This window comes from Rhinatrema bivittatum, chromosome 1, assembly GCF_901001135.1.
Source record: "Rhinatrema bivittatum chromosome 1, aRhiBiv1.1, whole genome shotgun sequence".
Lineage (NCBI taxonomy): Eukaryota > Metazoa > Chordata > Amphibia > Gymnophiona > Rhinatrematidae > Rhinatrema > Rhinatrema bivittatum.
The window spans coordinates 473,876,554-473,897,905 of NC_042615.1; positions in this window are offsets into that span (position 1 = coordinate 473,876,554).

The following is a 21,352-nucleotide window of genomic DNA, read 5'->3' on the forward strand; positions in this document are numbered from 1 at the left end:
ATTTTATCAAAGTTTCCCTTTTGAAAGTTTAGCACGAGAGCCTTGGATTTCCACACTGTTCCTCTTCCAGTCATTAATTCAAATTTGATCAAATTATGATCACTATTACCAAGTGGCCCCACCACTGTTACCTCTCTCACCAAATCCTGTGCGCCACTGAGAATTAGATCTAAAATTGCTCCCTCTCTCATCGGTTCCTGAACCAATTGCTCCATTAAGCTATCATTTATTTCATCCAGGAACATTATCACTCTAGCGAGTCCTGATGATACATTTACCCAGTCAATATTGGGGTAATTGAAGTCTCCCATTATTACTGCACTACCAATTTGGTTATCTTCCTTAATTTCTCTTAGCATTTCACTGTCCGCTCACCATCTTGACCAGGTGGACGGTAGTATACTCCTATCACTATAGTCTTCCCCGACACACAAGGGAATTCTACCCATATTGATTCAATTTTGCATTTAGTCTCATGCAGGATGTTTATCCTGTTGGACTCTATGCCATCCCAGACATAAAGCGCCACACCGCCTCCCGGGTGCTCCTCTCTGTCATTGCGATATAATTTGTACCCGGAATAGCACTGTCCAATTGATTATCCTCCTTCCACCATGTCTCTGAGATGCCAATTAAGTCTATATCATCATTCACTGCTATACATTCTAATTCTCCCATCTTACTTCTTAGACTTCTGGCATTAGCATACAAACATTTCAAAGTTTGTTTTTTGTGTGTATTTTCATTCTGCTTTTTAATTGATAGGGATAAGTTAGAATTTTTTAGCTCAGATGAGTTTTTAGTTACAGGCACTTGGACTACTTTTCTTATTATTGGAACCTCACTGTCGGGATGCCCTAATTCTAATGCATCATTAGTATCCTTTGAAGATACTTCTCTCCGAACCATGCACTGCTGAGCGACTGTCGGCTTTCCCCTTTGTTCTAGTTTAAAAGCTGCTCTATCTCCTTTTTAAAGGTTAACGCCAGCAGTCTGGTTCCACCCTGGTTAAGGTGGAGCCCATCCCTTCAGAAGAGAATCCCCATTCCCCAAAAGCTTCCCCAGTTCCTAGCAAAATTGAATCCCTCTTCCTTGCACCATCTTCTCATCCACGCATTCAGACTCCAGAGCTCTACCTGCCTCTGGTGACCTGCGCGTGGAACAGGGAGCATTTCAGAGAATGCTACCCTGGAGGTTCTGAATTTAAGCTTTCTACCTAAGAGCCTAAATTTGGCTTCCAGAACCTCCCTCCCACATTTTCCTATGTCATTGGTGCCCACATTACCATGACAGCCAGCTCCTCCCCAGCACTGTCTAAAATCCTATCTAGGTGAAGTCCAAGATGGCCGCTGCATAGAAAACATGCTATCGACTCAGTCCTTGGATTTTCCCTGATATAAGCCGAATTTTGGAGCTGTTTCCTTATTATTTGAAATTAAAATGCCTCATATCAAAAGGAAGGCGAGAATCAGAGAAGTTGTTACATCAACGCCTGTTTCTGGATTTCGTCAACCAATGATTGAGTCGACACTAGTGGGGCCCATGTTTTCAATGCCGGAAGGAGGAGCCGCGAGAGAAATCAACGCTGAGCAGACGCTGACGCCTCAGGCAGAGGAAACATCCCTCAGCCTCGGCATGCCAATGGTGCCCAGGCCCCTTTACGGATCCCCTGAGAACTCGGAGAACCCGAAAAGCAAGTGGAAGGAAAGATCATTACCCTCAGAGGACCCCGTTACCCCAAGAAGCTTGGATGGAGGATCCTTAGCTTCGGTGAGCTCAGTGTCACTGAGCTCCAAGGGTGCGTTGGTAGAGGAGCAGCTCAGTACCAGCGGAGGGAAGGGCCCGGCAGAGCCAGGAAAAAGAGAGCTGGATATTAAGGTAATATGTGAACAACCGCTTATAAAACCTGCTAAAATGTCCTTGGAGCAAATATGGGGTGTATTATTATCAATGGACAAATTGATAAAAGACTTAACCTTACTGGTTAAAGAAAATATGAATAAAATGCAAACTTTGGAAAATAAGGTGAATCTTCTTGAGACATCTGTGAAAGAAGTAGAAACTAAAGTTACCTTACTGGTTAAAGAAAATATGAATAAAATGCAAACTTTGGAAAATAAGGTGAATCTTTTTGAGACATCTGTGAAAGAAGTAGAAACTAAAGTTACCTTACTGGTTAAAGAAAATATGAATAAAATGCAAACTTTGGAAAATAAGGTGAATCTTCTTGAGACATCTGTGAAAGAAGTAGAAACTAAAGTTGAAAATATGCAACAGGTACAAGATAACCTGATTAAATCTGAAAATATTTACAACAGGAAAATGGAAAATTTGGAGAATGATCTGAGAAGATCTAACTTGAGAATATTAAACTTTCCAAAGTCAAAGATAGCATCTGCCAGAGATTTTTTCAAAAGTTACTTAATGAATGTCCTGAAATACCCAGGGCAAGCTCTTCCAGCGATATCTAGGATATTTTATATTCCTATGAATAAAGAAGTGAAAAATGACATACAACAGGATGGAATATCAATGAATCTATCTGCAGTTCTTGAAATGTCTCAGGAAATAATAATAGACTCCCGTGCTACATTACTGGTAACATTTACATTTACCTCAGAAAGGGACTCGGTACTAAGGATGGCATTCAGAAATCAAGCCCAAGAATTCTATGGTCAGCAAATAAGGGTATTTCCTGATATAACTAAAGTTACTCAATTAAGGAGGAATAAATTCCTGATAATGAGGAATGAGGCCGTTTCAAGAGGGGCAAGATTTCATCTAAGGTTTCCAGCTAAATGTATAATTATATAACAAAATTCAAGATACGTCTTTACAGAACCAGAGCAATTACGTATATATCTAGACTCTCATTCCTGATGTGATTCTGGTTGGGATTGGTAAAAATATATAACATGGGCTTAAATGTGCAGAAATTATTGAAAAATTTCTTTTGTGTCTGCTCTTTTATTTTCTTCTGGACTCCCAATATTCTTTTTATTTATTCATTATATTTCATTTGCCATTTCGATGCCCAATTTTCCAGTTTGGCAATGCATACACACATCTCTTAGAAAATAGCAATTATCATGCATACTTCTGAACCCTGCCCCAGAATGCCCCTAGCCTACCCTTTTATTCCCATGGAAAAATGTACACGTATACTCTCAACATTTGTAAAATGACATACACATAAGTAAATGCTACTTATGATGGTAGCTTTAAAATGAGCATGCACGTGCCCACATAAACGTGTATGTGGACGCAGGCACACAGACTGGAACTTTAAATCATGTGAACAAGTGCCCACGTATAATATAAAATACGCCGAGCGTGCATGTGTGCGCTCCTAATTTTAAGCAGATATATGAGGAAACATTATTCGAGTATCTTTCCTTTGGACTTGTCGGCTTTTACATGTTCAGGTGAGCACATTTTCAAACGTGTGTGAAGGAAATACCTAACTTGACCACTTAGTCCACCAGTTTGACCAGTCTTACTTTCTCTAGATCATCAAGATCCCTCTGGTTCTTCAGCCTGCACTCCCCCCAGTTTATCCAGACCTCTCACCCAGTAGTTTTTTGCATACTAGTTTTATTCAGACTTACATCTGAAAAAGAGAAGTAAATATGCATATAAATTTTGGACCCACCCTGGAACATCCCTTTTCATGTGTTCTGTTGCTCGCACAAGCGTACATACACATGGACGTTTCCAGTTTTAATATAGGTGTTGCTTACCCTCAGCTCATATACTAACGTGTATGGGTCTTTTAACACGAACAAGTCTTTTAAAATTCATCCCTATGCACCTATATGCTATCTTTATGCACAAATCCCCTTAAATTTATTCACATATATTTAGCATTACTTAAGCTAATCATTTTGAGAAAGTAGGGAGGCCCCCCAAATATGGTGCACTCTTTTTGTGTTTTGGAGAAGTACAAAAGGCTCTGGGTGGGGAGACCCAGGATGTTATCGTGTTTGCCTTGTTTGGAAAAATTGTTAAATGTTTTGTGCACGCAACAACAACAAATGTCCACAGGATAACATATTTAAAAGGTAAGCAATAGGGGTGGGAAAAACAAAAAACTTTGGGTCAGACCCAGCGCCCAGACCTCCGAGGTCTTTTTTCTTCTTCAACAGCTTAATTGTGCTGCCGTACATTAAAATAGAGCCCTCCGCTGGGGAGAATGCAGCAGAATTAATTAACTTTGGCGCCTCCCAAGACTACCTCTGAGGCATGGGCCTGATATTGGGCCAAGGCTCTGGGATCAGGACCCAGCCTCTAGGTCAAGGCCCAGGCTTTGAGACACAGCCTCTGGGTCAAGTCCTGGCATCAGGCCTGGGTCTGGGCTGAGGTGTCAGCATCAAGTCCCAGTCTCTGGACCACGCTGCAAGGTCAAGGTTGAGACCCCAGTGTCGCACTCAGGCCAGGCTGTGGCTCCTGCATCAAGCCACCACTTAGTCCTAGGCCCAGGCTCCAGCTTCATGCTCACATAGGCAGAGGCTCCTCCTTTGGGCCTCAGCCTATTACCTAGGTGAGGACATGGCTTCGGCCTGATAGATCAATTTTATTGTCTTCAAAACAAAATGTGAAAACCAATAACATTTTGTAGGATTTTCAAAAAAAAATTTTTAATAACGAAATGAAGCAAATTAGGACATTTCATCTCATTCCTATTTCATTTTTCCAAAATGCCCATCCCTAGTGAGAAAAAGCTGTTGCAGTGACAATGAATGTTGAGGAAAATGATGTGCTTCCCTTTAAATATAATGATTTTTCTGATTGGCTAAGGTTTAGGGGGAGGCATAAGAAAGGAAGGTTTTTAGCTGGTTTTGCCCTTTTGGATCCTGCTCTTTCCCATATGGGGGGCACCAGAAAGGGACCTCCAGGGATGTAGTCATGTGGAGCACCCAGACTGCAGACTGGTAGGCTCAGGGACCTTCCCGGGTTGGGAGTGGGTAACCTGCAAGAGCTCTTCTTATTAAGGAGAGTGGCCTGAGGCCATGGAATGGAGAGGTTTCTTCCTCCTCCCAAGGAAGTGACCACAGTGGAGTGGAGAGGTAGCTCTTCTTTCCCTAAAGGAACAAGGCCTGAAGAGAAATGGTCTGAGGAGTCCACAACAAGGAGTTGCCCCAGGATATTCAAGATGTGCATATGCTGTGGAAGAACCTACATGTTATGGAAGAAGCATGGAAGCATGTGGAAGGTCGGAGACCCCTGAGTTGTCAGTAGCTCTGAGAGTGGGAAATTGCATTTGTAGATTCTTTTGGATGTGAATCTTAATATGGGCTGTAGGAGGAAATACACCCTATTCTTTCCAAACAGGCCTGGGAAATTTAGGTAAAAATGAAGAGAATTCCAACGTGTCAAATTGGCTTGCAGTACATGGGGACAAGTGTTGTAATTTGAAACACTGAATCCATGTTATCTCCTGGTGGAGTATGTAAACATTTGAATGAATCTGTGATATGTCTAGGGAGGTTTTTAATGCCCTGAGTGCTGTTTATGGTGGAGTACAATAAATGACTGACTGTTGATTCCTATGAATTCTGATGTATTCAATACTTACATTTTTACCTGTTTCTATCCATTATATATTAGTGATGTGCATTCCTCTCAAACAAATTTCAAAAAATGTGATGAATAAGGGAAATTCATTTCAATCAGGGAGCCCCAAAATGAATCAGGACCCCCAAATGAAACAAACCTTATTCACTGCATTTGTTTTAAATGAATGCATCAAGCCTAAACCAGGGCCTCACCTAAGGTACAGGCCTCACAACACCAGCGTCTCATCCTAGGCCTAGGCCCAAAGGCAGGGCTTCACCAAGGGCATACATACCGTAGCCTAGGCATGAGCACAACGTTGGGGTCTTAGCCTAGGACCAGCCCAACACTGGGTCCTTGGCTGAGACCCAGACAAGTTCTTACCAGATGCATCTGTTATCAGATTACAAGGCTGAGCTTCAAGTCTTGAGGCCTGGGCCTTGGCATAGGCTGGAGCCCAGGCCCAGGCAAGATACCCCAACTTAGTCCGAAGACTGGGTTCTGACATCAGGGACTCGGCCCACACCCAGACCTGACACTTGTGATCCAGTCTGGATGCCAGTTCCAGACGTCTAGGCTTCGGCCTAGGCTGATGCTGCAACCCGACCCAAAGGCCAGGTCCAGATGCCTGGACTGATGCCTGTCCCAGTCCCGATGCCATGACCCAGTCCCAATGCCAGCACTTCGGCCTAGACCCAAGCCTGTCACCGCAGCCCAACCTGGAAGCAGAGTCCCAAAACAGAGCCTTCAGCCCAGACCCAATACTGCAATCCAACTCAGAGGCCAAGTCACAATGCCAGGGCCTAGGCTTGGACCCAGGACCAACGCCAGGGCCTGGCCTTGAGGCTGGGTCCCAATGGCTGGGCCTTGGCCTAGAGTGAGACCCAGACCTTGCAGCTCCTCTCATGTCATCCTCTTCTTTCTTTGGATGCTGTACATTTGGGTTGCACCAGAGTTAATTACCTCTGGTGCATTTACCCAGTGGACAGTGCCATTTTGATGAAAGGCACCATAAAGTTTGATATGCAGCATACCTGTCGGAGGGGGTTCCCATGGTCTGCAGGATAATGAAAGGCATTTCTCTCTAGGTCTCAGGGCAGGGTAACTTTCTGAACAGAACAGAAAGTTTCTCCAGTTTCTGAGAATGGTGAAGGTAGATATTATCCCATTGGGAGGTAGAGAAGGTTTCAACTGACTCAAGAAGCATGAGAAAATGTATTTTTGTGCTAGAGATTATGAGCTTCTAACATAGGAACATAAGATATGCCATACTGGGTCAGATCAAGGGTACATCAAGCCCAATATCCTGTGTCCAACAGTGGCCAACCAAGTCACAAGTACCTGGCAAGTACCTAAACATTATGAATAGATATCAAGCTATTAATCCTTATTGTTTAATAGCAGTTTATGAATGTCTTCTCTAAGAACTTATCCAAATGTTTTTTAAACCAAGTTATACTAACTACAGTAACCACAACCTCTGGCAATGAATTCTAGAGCTTAATTATGTGTTGAGTGAAAGAATTTTCTCTGATTTGTTTTAAATGAGCTACTTGCTAACTTCATGGAGAGCCCCCTAGTCCTTGAATTATCCGAAAGAGTAAATAACTGATTCACATTTACCCATTCAAGATCTTTCGTGATTTTGAAGACCTCTATCATATCCCCCCCTCAGCCTTCTCTTCTCCAAGCTGAACAGCTCTAAACTCTTTAGCCTTTCCTTATAGGGAAGCTGTCCCACCCCCTTTATCATTTTGGTTGCCCTTCTCTGTACTTTCTCCAGTGCAACTATATCTTTTTTTAGATGTGGCAACCAGAACAGCACATAGTATTCAAGGTGTGATTTCACCATGGAACGAAACAGAGACATTATGATATCCATTTTATTCGTCATTCCCTTCCTAACAATTCCTAACATTCTGTTTGCTTTTTTGACCGCCACATCACACTGAGCTGACAATTTCAATGTATTATTCATTATGATGCCTAGATCTCTTTTCTGGGTGGTAACTCCTAATGTGGAACATAACATTGTGTAACTACAACAAGGATTATTTTTCCCTATATGCATCATCTTGCACTTGTCCACATTAAATTTCATCTGCCATTTGGATGCCCAATATTCCATTCTTGCAAAGTTCTTCTGCAATTTATCGCAATCCACTTGAGATTTAACAACTCTGCATAATTTTGTGTCCTCTACAAATGTATGCACCTCATCGTTGTGCCCCTTTCCAGATCATTTATAAATATATTAAAAAGCAGCAGTCCTAGTACAGATTCCTGAGACACTCATCTGTTTACCTTTTTCCACTGTGAAAATAGACCATTTAATCCTACCCTCTGTTTCCTGTCTTTTGTCTATTTTTGCATTGATGAAACTTTTTTTGGTTTTGTCTTCAATAAAATATTTATTTTGGAATTATACCCATTTGTGGACATTCTGTTTTTGAGACATTGTGTGCATGATCCCCTTGGGTCTTAAAGCTTTGCTGGACCCCATGAAAGAATCCTAATCAAGAGCTGTATTCTAGTCTCTCAACCTCTGCAAATCTGAAGGTGCTCCCGTGCTATTTCTGTAAATGCCTGAATAAAAGACCTACATATGCATATACTTTTCTACAATGTTCTCTCGTCTTAGCTTGATGGATCTATAACAGGGTACCATCAAGCTAGGATGAGATAACATAGTATAAATCTCATATTTATCAGACTTTCTTCACTCCAAATGACGTCAAATCTTCACCGAGGTGTACTGTGCAGTTCGTACATCTCACTCTGCATGTAAAACGGGCCCCTAAACCACCACCAATATATCACTTCACCTTGAGCTATTAGCTGTTCCCCCTATAGTCATATAAATAGTTGAATACTGTGAAGGCCTCCCCAGAGGCATTGTCCCTCCCTCTCTCTCTCTCACTCTACTCCCTTTCCGCTCCCAAGACCAGAAATGGTCAAAATGCAATTTGCAAGATTTATCGCAAATTGTGTTTCAGCCATATCGCACAACTTAACACCAGGAAAAAAGGTGTAGTTATTTCTGGTGTTAAAACCATGCAATACTGCCCCTCTCTTTAGATAATCCTGCCCAAACCCATTCCTAATCCCGCCCCTTCCAAAAATGTGTATTCATGCCATGCGATAGTACTATTATCACATGTGTTATGGCGTTAATGCCATAATGCATTTTGATGAATGCATTATGGCATTCATCAAAATGGCACTTATTAGATGGATAAGTGCCAATATTCATCCTTATCCAGCTAAGTTGGATAGTCGTGTATATTCAGTGGTTCTGCTGGGCCTCTCAATGGGGCGGATTTTAAAAAGCATTTACATGCGTAAATCTGGGTTTTACGCATGTAAATGCACTTTACTTGAGTAAGTGGGGTTTTGAAAATTGCTACAATATATGCCATTGAATCGTCCATAGGATTTATTCGCATAAGTGCACTTTACGTGAGTAAATGGCTTTTGAAAATTGCTACAATAGTAGTTACATTTACGCGCGTAACTCCTTTGAAAATTACCCCCAATATCTTGGCTAAGTTAGCCAGCTAAGTTTATCCAGCTAAATTGTTCAACCGGATAGCAGCTAAATATGAACCCCTTAGAAGGCTTAGTATATGAAAATTTATCTCATGAACATTCATTGTGGATATCCTGAAAATCCAGCAGGTTGTGGACTCAACAGCAGAGATTTGGGTGCTCTGGGTTAGAAGTATGCATGTTGTGAAACTAAAGAAATACTTTTAGTCAGCTGAAAATCCACATAAGCAGACAATCATTTTAACTGCAAAACCTCCATTTTATGTGCACAGTTTCAAACTAAAACTTTGAAAATTTATCTCATAAAAGTTTCACAGCATTCATCTTTCTCCAGGATCCCAACAACCTAGCAGTTTTGATTAAAAAACTCAAAAGGAAAATACTCTTTTGAAAGGACTAGTATTGTAAATCAGAATGCTGCTGTTTAGGAAATTCAAGTTTCAATTCCTGTCCAGTTAAGCTGACAAAGCCTTGGCATACAAAAGAGGCAATACAATCTGACACTAGAGAGGAAGGTCAGATTGTGAGACTCCGAGGACCTTTTCCTGGCTGGTGATTCCCAATACAGAACCCAGCATTCAGGCCGATACAGGAAAAACACGCGGGAGAGCCGGCGATCGCCCACTCTCCGGGCGCGCACACAGGCCACTCTTCTGGGCACACGATTCAGGAGGGTGGCCTATGCAAATTAGGGCCCGTGGTAAAAGGAGGCGCTAGGGACACTAGCGCATCCCTAGTGCCTCCTTTTTGACAGGAGCAGCGGCTGTCAGCGGGTTTGACAGCCGACGCTCAATTTTTCCGGCGTCAGTTCTCAAACCCGCTGACAGCCACGGGTTCAGAAAACAGATGCCGGCATAATTGAGCATCTGTCTTCTGACCCAGTGGCCGCGGGCCGATTTTTAAATTTTTTTTTTAAATTTTTACTTTATTTTTTTTACTTTTGGAGCCTCCAACTTAATATCGCTATGATATTAAGTCGGAGGGTGTACAGAAAAAAAGTTTTTTCTGCTTCTATGTACACTTCCCTGGTGCTGGCCGAAATTAACACCAGCCTTTGGGCAGGCGTTAATTTCTGAAATGAAAATGTGAAGCTTGGCTACACATTTTACTTTCTGTATCGCATGGGAATAACTAATAGGGCCATCAACATGCATTTGCATGTTGCGGGTACTTTAGTTTCGGGGGGGGGGGGGGGGGGGGTTGGCCGCGCATTTTCGACGCGCTATTACCCCTTACTGTATAAGGGGTAAAGCTAGCACGTTGACAACGCACGTCCAAACCCGAACAGTGCATTCCACTGTATCAGCCTGAAAGTGTTCCTGTAGTTAGGATCATTCTTCCTATTTGCATCACTTTCACGTTAAATTTCATTTGCCATTCAGATGCCCAATCTCTTAGTCTTACAAAGTCCTAATATGGTTCTCGCAATCTGTTGTTTTAACAACTATCAACAATGTAGTATCATCTGCAAATCTGATCACCTCACTTTTCATTCCCTTTTTCAACTCATTTATGAATATGTAAAACAGCACAGGTCCGAGAACCAATCCCTGTGGCACTCACTAATAAACTTTCATTTTGAAAACTGACTACTTAGTCCTATTCTCTATTTCCTGTCTTTAAACCAGTTACTAATCCACTGTAAAATACTGTCTCTTTTTCCATTACCTTTTAATTTCCTGAGGAGTCTCTCATAGGGGAATTTGTTAAATTTCTTCTAAAAATCCAAAAGCACTATTATCAACTGGCTGTTATCCAAGGGGCAGATTTTAAAAGCCTACGTGCAGCAGGCCTATTTTCAAAAGGCCCGGCGGCATGCATAAAGCCCCAGGACGCGTGTAAGTCCCGGGGATGAAAAATGGGCAGGGTGCAGGTGGTCCAGGGGCAGGGCATGGGCGTGGGCGTGGCCAGAGGCCTTTCCACTGCCGCTGGGCCCAGAGGAAACGGGCAAAGCCATCAGGGCTCCCCTAGGGCTCTACGTGCGCAAGGTGCACTAGTGTGCACCCCCTTGCGCTTGCGCATGTTATAAAATCGGGCGTATATTTGTGCACGTAGGTTTTAAAATCTGGCCCTATATGTTTATTTACACCTTAAAAGAAATCTAAAGAACTGGTAAAACTAGACTTCTCTTTGCTAAAACATTTTGACTCTTCCCTATTAAGCTATGTCTATCTATATGGCCAATGATTTTGTTTTTAAGAATAGCTTCTATCATTTTCTGGCACCAACATTAGGCTCACTGGTCTATAGTTTTCAGTATCACCCCTTGAACCCTTATAAAAAAAATTGGCATCACATTGGCCATGCTCAAGTCCTCATGTATTGTGCTATTTTAAATAATAGGTTACAGATTAATAGTAACAAGTTTATAATTTCAGAGTGTGTTAGGAGATGCCATCTCGTCCTGATGATTTGTTACTGTTTAGTTTGTCAGTTTGATCTATTATAGCTTCCATTATCACAAGGATTTGTTTTAGTTGCTCAGAATCATCACCCTGAAAGAATGTTTAAGGTGTTGGTATGTTCCCAACACCCTCCTTAGTAAAGACTAAGGCAAAGAATTAATTCAGTTTTTCTGCTTTCATTGTCCTTCCTGAGCATCCCTTTTGTCCCTCGGTCATCAAAATGCCCAAGTGACTCCCTCACAGGCTTTTTGCTTTGGATGTAGTTGAAACATTTTTTATTATTAGTTTTTGATTCTCAAGGCAAGCTTCTTCTAATTCTCTCTTGACTTGTCTTATTACAGTACAAATCAGAGGAGGCAACCCTCCAGCCCTGGGGTTCCTCAGTACCAGATCATGTCTGTCTGGACAGGAGAGGGGGCAGCATAAGCTGCAAAGGATCTTAGTGCAAAAAATATATCTATATATTTGACTAGATCTATATATATTTACATACATATGCATACACAAGTGATCTATATTTTATGATTTAGGCTTACATCGCAAATGTTCATCCAGGTCCATATATCAGTATGGATAATGAATTTCATTAGTCAACTAAGCATTTTTATTTCCTATGCAAAGAAGAATAAAAAGACTATTAGCATTGTTGCAGATAAATTTAATATAAATATGACACAACAGGCACAAGCTTCATTGTAATGCCAATGGGTATTAAAAGAATGTCTTAATGTAGCTGTCGTATATTGTTGTCTGAGAGCATTAATAAACTTTAATGTGTTATAACTTTAATATTAATGCCTTTAATACCACCATAAATCAGACTCAGTGATACAATTGTTTAGAGCCCAGAAAAATTCTGAGCATTTACCTGCAAGTATTGCATTACTGTGTTGCTTTAACTGCCACATCAAACACTGCCCTGACTAGTCACATTCAAAACAAAATTTAAAGAGGGATTTTGAGAGCCCAGGTCAATAAATCTAATCAACCACACACAGTTACAGCTCTTCAAAATAGAGAGCTTTGGCTAAGCTTACGGTGAAGAAGACGTCATAGGGACTTCTTCAATAAAAGGTTTTTCCATTAGCTCAGAATGGGAAAAATAATGTCTGAATAAGATCTATAGTACAAACATAGCAGCTGGTCTCTCATAATTCAGTGGCAAGGGCTGCAAAATGTGCTACTTGCTGTGGGTTAGCCATTCACGAAAGAATCACAAGCAACCAACAAATCACCTTTGACACAAAAGAAGCGAGTAGCACCGAATGGTTGGGCAGGCGTGCATACACATGAAGCCTCTCTTCCTCTTCTTTTTCTCCTCCCATCCCCCCCCCCCAAATTCTCTTCATATACCACCCCCACCCATTCTCCGGTTAACCTGTCTGCTCAGCAACCACTCTCTCTTCCCAGACAGCAGAAGTGCCAGGGGACAGACTTACAGCCAGAATCCTGTTCCGCCCCACACATTTCTGGTGTCTGGCATGGCCAGAGAACATGTTCCTTGAAGAAGGAAAAATCCAAGCTGTAGTGCAAAAGGAGAAGAGAAAAAGAAAGAAAAGAATGAAAAGGAAAAAAGCTTAAAAAATGGAGAAAAGAATGAAAGAAAAACAAAAAAAAAAGAAAATATACAGACAAGAAAGTTTCAAACTACTTTATTTTTATAATATAAAATAGATTTACATATTGAGGGTAATTTTATAACAGATCCTATATCAGTGGCATATCTATAGTATTTGGCACCCTGGTTGGATACTTCCTTTTACACCCCTCTCCACCAAAGGTTCACACCTCCATTCACCCCTCCAGTGATCTCCAGTTCCCCTCTCCCTCACACAGGCTCTCTCTCTCTGGTAAACACACCCCTTCTCTCTCTCTTGCACAATCACTCACACACCCCTGCACACATGCTCCCTCTATTTCTCTCTTACACATACATAGCCCTTCACACAGGTTCCCCCTCTCACACACACACACACACACACAAACATGCACCCTAACTCCCATACACACACACACACACACACATACACACTCCTAATCTCTTACTTACATACATACACAAACATGCACTCCCATACACACATGCAGGCTCCTGATCTGTTACTCATACACACCCACACCAGGACTGGTGCAAGAATATTTGGTGACTTAGACAAACCTTTGGTCATTCACCTTCCCTGACATAACTATTAGCAACAACTCCAGCTCAGTGCTCCCTCCTACTGGTTATAGTGGCTCCAGCACAGTGATTCCTTCTTTGGTGGCATTGGGTCTGGTACAGCATTACTCTGGACCTAATGCTAGCAGGATTTTTCACACACACACCTTCCTTCCTTTCTCAATCACATTGGCTCACGTGCGGCCATTCTGGATAACTTTAAGCAAGCATATTCAGTGGGACGCTTATCCTATTGAATATGGACCTCTGTATGTTTTTCTCCTAAAGTGGAGATGGATTACGATTAATGTAGGTGAAACACATATTTAAATAACCTTTACCAGTGTGACTTCCTGATATTTTTAATTGAAAGAGAAAGAAAAACTTACAACTTGGAGCAGTCAGCAGTTTTGTCCAGTCATTTCTCTGAGGAACTTCAGACACAGGGGTTAAGATTCTGAAGCTCTTTTTCAGAGTGAAAGAAAATGTTTTAAAGAGCAAGGGGGGTGGCTGCCTGTTGAGGGGACACTGATCTTTCTTTGTATATTACAGGATTCAGCAGGGGTAAAGGTGTGTGTGTCTCTCTGCAGCACAAGAGAGAAAGATCTGTCTTTCACAGCAGTGGTATGAAGCAGTGACTCCGACTGGCAGCCGGGCATAGAACCCTTTGCTCTCTGGCTTTCGGTGTGTGAAAATGAGTCCGTGTACTCTGTGTGTGATTCTTCCACAAACTGTGTCACAGAGAGATAAACACTGAGTCATTATGCAACTCGGCTAGTTAACCAGAAAAACGTAGCTGGCTAACAGCACATAAATTCAGTGGCATTACTGCACCGCTGAATATATCCAGCTTTCTTAAAGTTAGCCGCCATATAACTTATCCAGATAAGTTGTTTCCTCCCTAGAATGCCCTCGCCCCATCCTCTACTAGTTATCTGGCTAAGTGATGACCTTTCAGCGGGGCTGGATATTCAGTTGCTGCTATTGGCTGGATAAGTCCTAACTTATCTGGCTAATTAGTGCTGAATATCACCCTCTTAATTACTAGTCTAAGTCTACAGTAAGCAGACTGTGGCTCGCTTTGGTTCTAGCAAAAGGGACTATGCCTGTCCTGGTATCTATGTCCACACAAGTTCTGGGTGTAGACTACGTTGCAACACTAAAAATACCTAGCTACCACTAGTTATCTGAGTGCTTAACATTTCATCATTGCACTGGCTTCAAAGGATAGACAGAGCAATTACAACAAAGAGAGGAAAGGCTTTTCCTGCACAGGGACCTAGTAATGCTAACACAAGCAGGACCAATGATGATAGGGGTGATAGGGCCAGGAATCCCCTGGCCAAGATAAAGAAATGTTTTATGAAGGGGATACCAGCTACAGAGGAAGAGTCTAGCAAGAAGCTGGAACAGCAGCTGCCTGTTGTAGCTCCACTCTTACAATGGTACACAGGCAGTGGGAGTTACTAGGGGTGGAGCACTCCAAACTGGGACTGTGCTCCCCTGCTTTCTTCTGAGCAGTGTCTGCAGCAAATGGGTTGAGAAACTACTAATTCAGAAGAATCCCGTAAAGGATTTTCAGTTCACAGGATGCTGAATCTCCTAAAAGTTGAGAAGTGTTTGAGGCGTCTAGGTACTAGAGCAGCCACAGGAGGCAGCAATGATGGCTGGGGAAAAGAGCATCCCCCAGAAAGAGCAGGAAGTGGGGAGCATGAGAAATGTGTCTGGCCTTTTCCCTTCTGATCTGCCCTGCACCTCACCCCCCAGTCCCGAAAGCAGCACCCAAAGAGCCGGAAAGGGAAAGGGAAAGGAGGTCCCGCAAGACATAACTGATGTGGAGGTAACTTTATAGTTCTAGGGGACCAAAGTTTTGCAGAATGCACTCACTGTCAGAAGTCATCTGCAAAAGGAAGGTATTGAGTCACCTTTCAAACAATGGTATGCAGCATAATTTGAAACTCCACCCACTAGCACTGGTTTCAAGGTAGGCCTCTGGCACTAGGGCAGGGACCCCTTATTCCATTCAAAGCAACAGCCACAACAAGAAAACAACTAAAAAGGGGAAGTCCATCTCCCAAGCTGACCTCTTCCCCCACCCAGCCCCGTCCCATAGTGAAGTGGCAGATAAGCAGCCCTATACCCAAATTAGCTGCAAGACACCATGAGGCAGATGCAAGACACCATGAGGCAGCTGCCTGCCTCTTACCCTGGAATAATGATGTGGGGCAGATGCCCCACATCATTATTCCAGGGTAAGAGGCAGGCAGCAGCAGCAAAGGCGGTGACAAGGTGCATCAGGGAAATCATTTTCTTGGATGATTTGCCCCTGAAGATGGTGAAGAAAGTGGAAGAGAAGTGGCTGCTGCCTCTCTTAGTTCCCAATTTCAAAGTGCTCTCCAGGTTAACATTCAGTAGGCAGGTGATACCTACCCTATACACTCAGTGCCATACTTGGATGCAGGCACATCAGGCCAAGGTGGAGAGGAATATCATCGATTTCAACAGGGACATCTGGACCAGCCAGAAGGCTATGCATGCTAACCTCTCTCTGATAGCTGAAGGAAGCAAGGACAAGCAGCACCTCTAGCAGGGGTGGACCAGCAGAATATAGGACAAGAGAAATGCCTTCACCCATATCTTAACTGTGATAAAGGGGATGATGTTGGCTAGGTTGGTAATACATGGCCATTGCTGGTTTATTTGTTGCAGACTGCGGTAGTAACATGAGAAAAGGGGTGGAAGATAAGTGCTAAAAGAGGATCCGATGCTTTAAATTCATTTACTTATTTTTGACATCTCACTAGCTATTGCAGATTACAATATAAAAAAATACCATACAAGGAGGCTGATATTCAGGGCCATTTATCCAGCTAAGCTTGGACTCAGCCAGCCATACAAACAGCAGAATTTGGAAATCCTGCCATGCTGACTGGCCCCAAGATTGATAGATAACATGTTAACCAGCTAAAGAGATACCCAGATAGCTTGGGAGTGGGGGCATTCCAGGACAAACAATTATCCAGCTAAGTTAGCCAGTAAATGCGTTGTTTTTCAGCAATATCTGGGTAACACAGCTGGATAAGTTTAGGACTGCCAATTAGGTTTATCTGGTAAATTTGCTGACCATGCAGCAGCTGAAAATGGACTCCATAATGTTTGCTGTATGCACTGTAACTTGCTTCACCTTGCAATAAGGGATGTCCCGGGGCTGGGGGCCAAGGAACCGGAGGAACTGATAGAAATTTAGTTGGAACATACTGTGGAATTTTCACTGGCGTGTGAAGGGTGGGCATCAACTCCGTCAGCAGTGGGCATGCCTCTGTACCTGCTCATTCATGAAAGAGTCAGTGCCAGGGTGGAGTAGAGGAGGAGAAACCATTTGTGTACATACTTCAGATTTCTGAAAGCAGTCATGTAAATGTATACGTACACAAGTGCATACACCCCCAAGCAGGTGCAAATATATTATGTTTGCATATATTGTGGAGGCTTCCATATACACCTGCTAATTTTCAAAGCAGACTCACTTGTGTAAGTCCACGTTGATAATTCAGGCTGAGTTTTGTGAGTTCTTTCTTCACATGGACTTCAGCCCTTCGCAGGCCATTATAAGATTATCCTCCCTATGTTAATTCTCGGCCAAAATTTCCAAAGAAATTCTTAGCCTCTAAAAACTTGGGGGTCGGACCTTTAAGTTGAAATATCTGCTGAGTGTTTCCACATATATCTTCTTGACCATTGCCAGCAGAGTTAAAGTAAATCTATATAAGGACTAACTTTTTACATCACAAGACTCTAGTCTGCATAAATTCACTAAAGAATGAAAATACTTGCTGAGATATTAAAGGTGCTATGTATATAAAAATATCCACTTTCAGTTTCTAAAATGTCTTCAGGGGTACCACACATTTCAATGCTTACAGATAAGTCAACTTTTTGTGTGGCTTGGTCTCCCAGCCCCTTATTCTCTACTGAATGTAATTTTCACTTCATCTGTCTCCTCTCCCTTATTATTCCTTTTAAGATATACCTCGCTCAAATGCACTTTTGAAAAAGGATAGAAGTAATCTTTTGAGCATGCCCCAAGTGCAGATATCACCGTAAATAGCAGGATAGATATGAAACCAAAACACATTTGTCCACATTTTCGGAGAAAAATGTTTGGCAACTTTCTGTCTGCAGCACAGGTATAAATCAAAGAACAGCTGCTCATTCAAGGTACGGTACTTCTGCTTATCACACAGAGAACAGCTATTTTAAAGGTGAAATACCTCTTAGGAGTCCCCACATATTTCAGAATTTCTGAAAAAACAAAATATTTCAGCATGATGAGTGGTGTGGAAGTGAGCCCTTGATGCTGTGGCGTAGTTGATGCTACATTAGAGACAAACCTACGTCACCTATGCCAACAGCTGGCAAATGTGCCCTGAAGTGGGACAGGCTGGAGCATCACCTAAACCAGCCTCTTCCTCTGCAGATTGAGCTCTTGGGTTCTCGTGGCTGGCAGAGCTTAGGTGGGTCCTTAGGTCGGTCAATAGAGCAAGAGACCAAGAGGACACTGGGGTCAGGATAGGCAGCAGAATGGAGAAGCCAGAGACAGGCCAATGTTGGGACAAGCGTGGTTGGGTCCAAGGCAAGAGAGCAGGTCCAGGAAACAGGCAAGTGCTGTCAGGTCCAAGGTAGGCTGGGCAAGGCAAGGCTGGAACAGGAACACAGGAACAAGCTGGAACACAGGAGGCTGGGACAGGAACACAGTAACAAGCTGGGATGCAGGACAATCAGGAACACAGGAGCAACACACACTGCTCGTAGCAGGAGATCTGTTGCTGAGATGTCTGTTGCTCCGCAGAGGGAGCCTTTTATTCTGAAGGGCCTATGATGTCATCAAAGTTTGCTGGGGATGGGTTTCCACTTTGGGCCTTTAAATCGTCTGACTGGGCATGCACTTATCTGGGGGAGGGGGGGGGCATGGAGGGGAAGCGACATAGCAGAATCCAGAGTCGTGCCAGGTGAGGCCTAGAAGCTGGCAGCTTTCCAGCCATGAAAATCCACCAACTGCCCCAGGGTGAGCAAGGAAGCTCGCAGGGCCATCCCACAAGCCACTATATGTAACATTGAGCTTTCACTACAGCAAGATATGAAATGCTGCAGAAACATTTATTTTATCAACTTGTTCAATAAAAGGTTTACTTCTCCTAGCACCATTTTAGCTTCTCATAGGCATTCTCTGACATACTCTTGAGATGATCAGTTCCTTCACCCTACATATTCCACAACTCTCAAATCCAAGAAAAAAAAAATGCCATCACTGCCCCCGGCAACTAGTTCCTCTTTTTCTGCAGGAAGCTGCCATTCGCTACATGATCATCATTTCCAATGTATAAGAAATGTCTCCATTTTTCCACAACAATGATAAGAGAATTAAAACCTCATGAACTCAAAGGAAGATCCTCAGGCATTTGGACCCATTCTTAATCAGTCTTAGAGTATTCTACACACATTCTATAGCTCCAATCAGGCTCAGGTATATACGGTCATTATACAATGACACCTACTCTATTGCCAAAGTATACTCCAAATACAGACAAGAAAATCCAGGAAAACGAAGGACCTAATTCAAGAAATGACTAATTTCCTACTTTATAGAGCATGGTACAGCACTGCAATCTGGCCTAAAATTCCTACTGCTGCCTAATGTTCCAGTGTTAACCTCTGGGCAACCAGTGTTAACTGGAACATCATGGAGCTGGAGAAGCTTAAACCTATTGGGAGGGCTTTCTTGTCAAGGGTGGTCTGCACAGTGGCAAAAATCTGACATCATGCTGAATGGCTCAGAGTAGGGTCCCTTCAGTTTCCTCACCCTGCTCTGCAGTGATCATGTGAAATGAGATATTACTGACCTCATCTTTCTAGGGGAGGGGAGTAACTGCAGCCATTTCCCCAGTCTCATCACCAGCTTCAGGCAGGAGGGCAACAGCAGAAGTACTACCAATTACATTTCCCTACCCTTCAAAAAAAACAAATCAAAACACAAGAAGGCTTCAAAAATATATTACTAACAAACACTTCAGCAGTCAAAAATGAAATCTTGCAAGAACGCACAGACACAATAAAGTTGAAAACAAAATAGACACACTAATAAGTTACAGAGAAATGTATTCATAAGCACTAATGATAAATGTATCAATTTGCAGCAATCCTGCTGCATCAGCAAAAAATGGTCAGCAGAACGATAATCATATTCTCCATTCCCTTTTTTAGAATAAGTTAAATGCTGAATAGTGCCACATTATATATATGTATTATATGTATGAATATTCAAAAATAAATTTTCAAAAAGTGAAAAGCAAAGTAAAGCAATACACAACAACAAAATAAAACATCCACATCCAGGGAAATGTGCATTTCTGGCATGATGTTAGACTGCAAAAGGAAAGTAGCCACGTCCTTCTTTTAAAGCACGTCTTGTTGTTTTTTGCTGTTTTTTTCTTGCTTTAGTTTGCTAATTATTGCTAATTGTTAAATAATTGTGAACAGATAGTGCTTTGTCATCAACTTCTTTATGTTTCTATTTTCTTGATTCATTTAATTGACTGATGACGTGTTTATTAGCAGCAATATATTTATGCATCATTCTTTTGCCTTTAGTTACTTATATTCCAATAACATGTAACACCTCTTATAATTCTGAAATAAGTCTCTCTCTCTCTCTTTACTGATAATAGTATTGAAATGGATGAGCTGTGTTTCTTGCATCTGTGGGCCTGGTAGAGAGAAAAATTATAATGGAGAGATGTAGAAGATGAAGATGGCAGTGGCAGATGTTGTGAAGTCTTAGGTAAGAAGACTAGAGTATTTCTGTGGGATTCACTGTGTCAAGGGGAGTATGAAAAGTAATAAACATACTCACTCTGAAACGACCTGTGCTACTGACTTGAGTCTTCAGGGAATTTTACAGACTATTTTTGTGTAATGGTAGGACTGAGCAAAAAAAAAAAAAAAAAGGGTGTGTGTATGGTGGCCTTGTCTGCTACATAACAGGCATAAATCTACAAAAGAAAGGACCAATTTAGCCCAAACCATCAAAAAAACATTCTTTGCATCAGGAGAAAAAAAAGCTGGACCAAGATGGCAGTTTAGAGAGCAGACACATGAAAAAGTGCTGGACATTGTTACTTTTTTTTTTTTTTCTTTTTACCAATTTCCATGATGGTGAAGAGGAAGGGTATGATTCAGGGAAGTCAAGAGCAGTGATGATGTTTGGATCTGTTGCTGCTACTGCCATGGGAGGGATGACAGCTGAATGGCGCTGAGTCACCATTAAGCCCCAACAGCAGAGTGGTTCCCACTGCTCCCTTCATAGCTGAGAAGATGTTGGCATTGAGTGTGGCAGTCCCAGCTTAGCTGGAGGAGATAGAGCCCAGAAACCCTTCAGCAGCAAGCACTATCACCTGCTGGAATGGGTGTGATGGTGGAGCAGCAATGTTTCTGGGTCTTGAGCAGTGCTGGATGAGAAATGGAGCTACAATGAGGTGGAAGAGCTACAGGTCAGCAAGAAGCTGTTTACAACAGTGTCATCTGGTCTCTCCTCCCTGGTCAGATCTGGTTCATCTTCTGAGATCCTAGCCACTAGAGTCTTTAGTAGATAGACCTATTCCATCAAGGTCTTCCCTCTCCAACTTTAGAA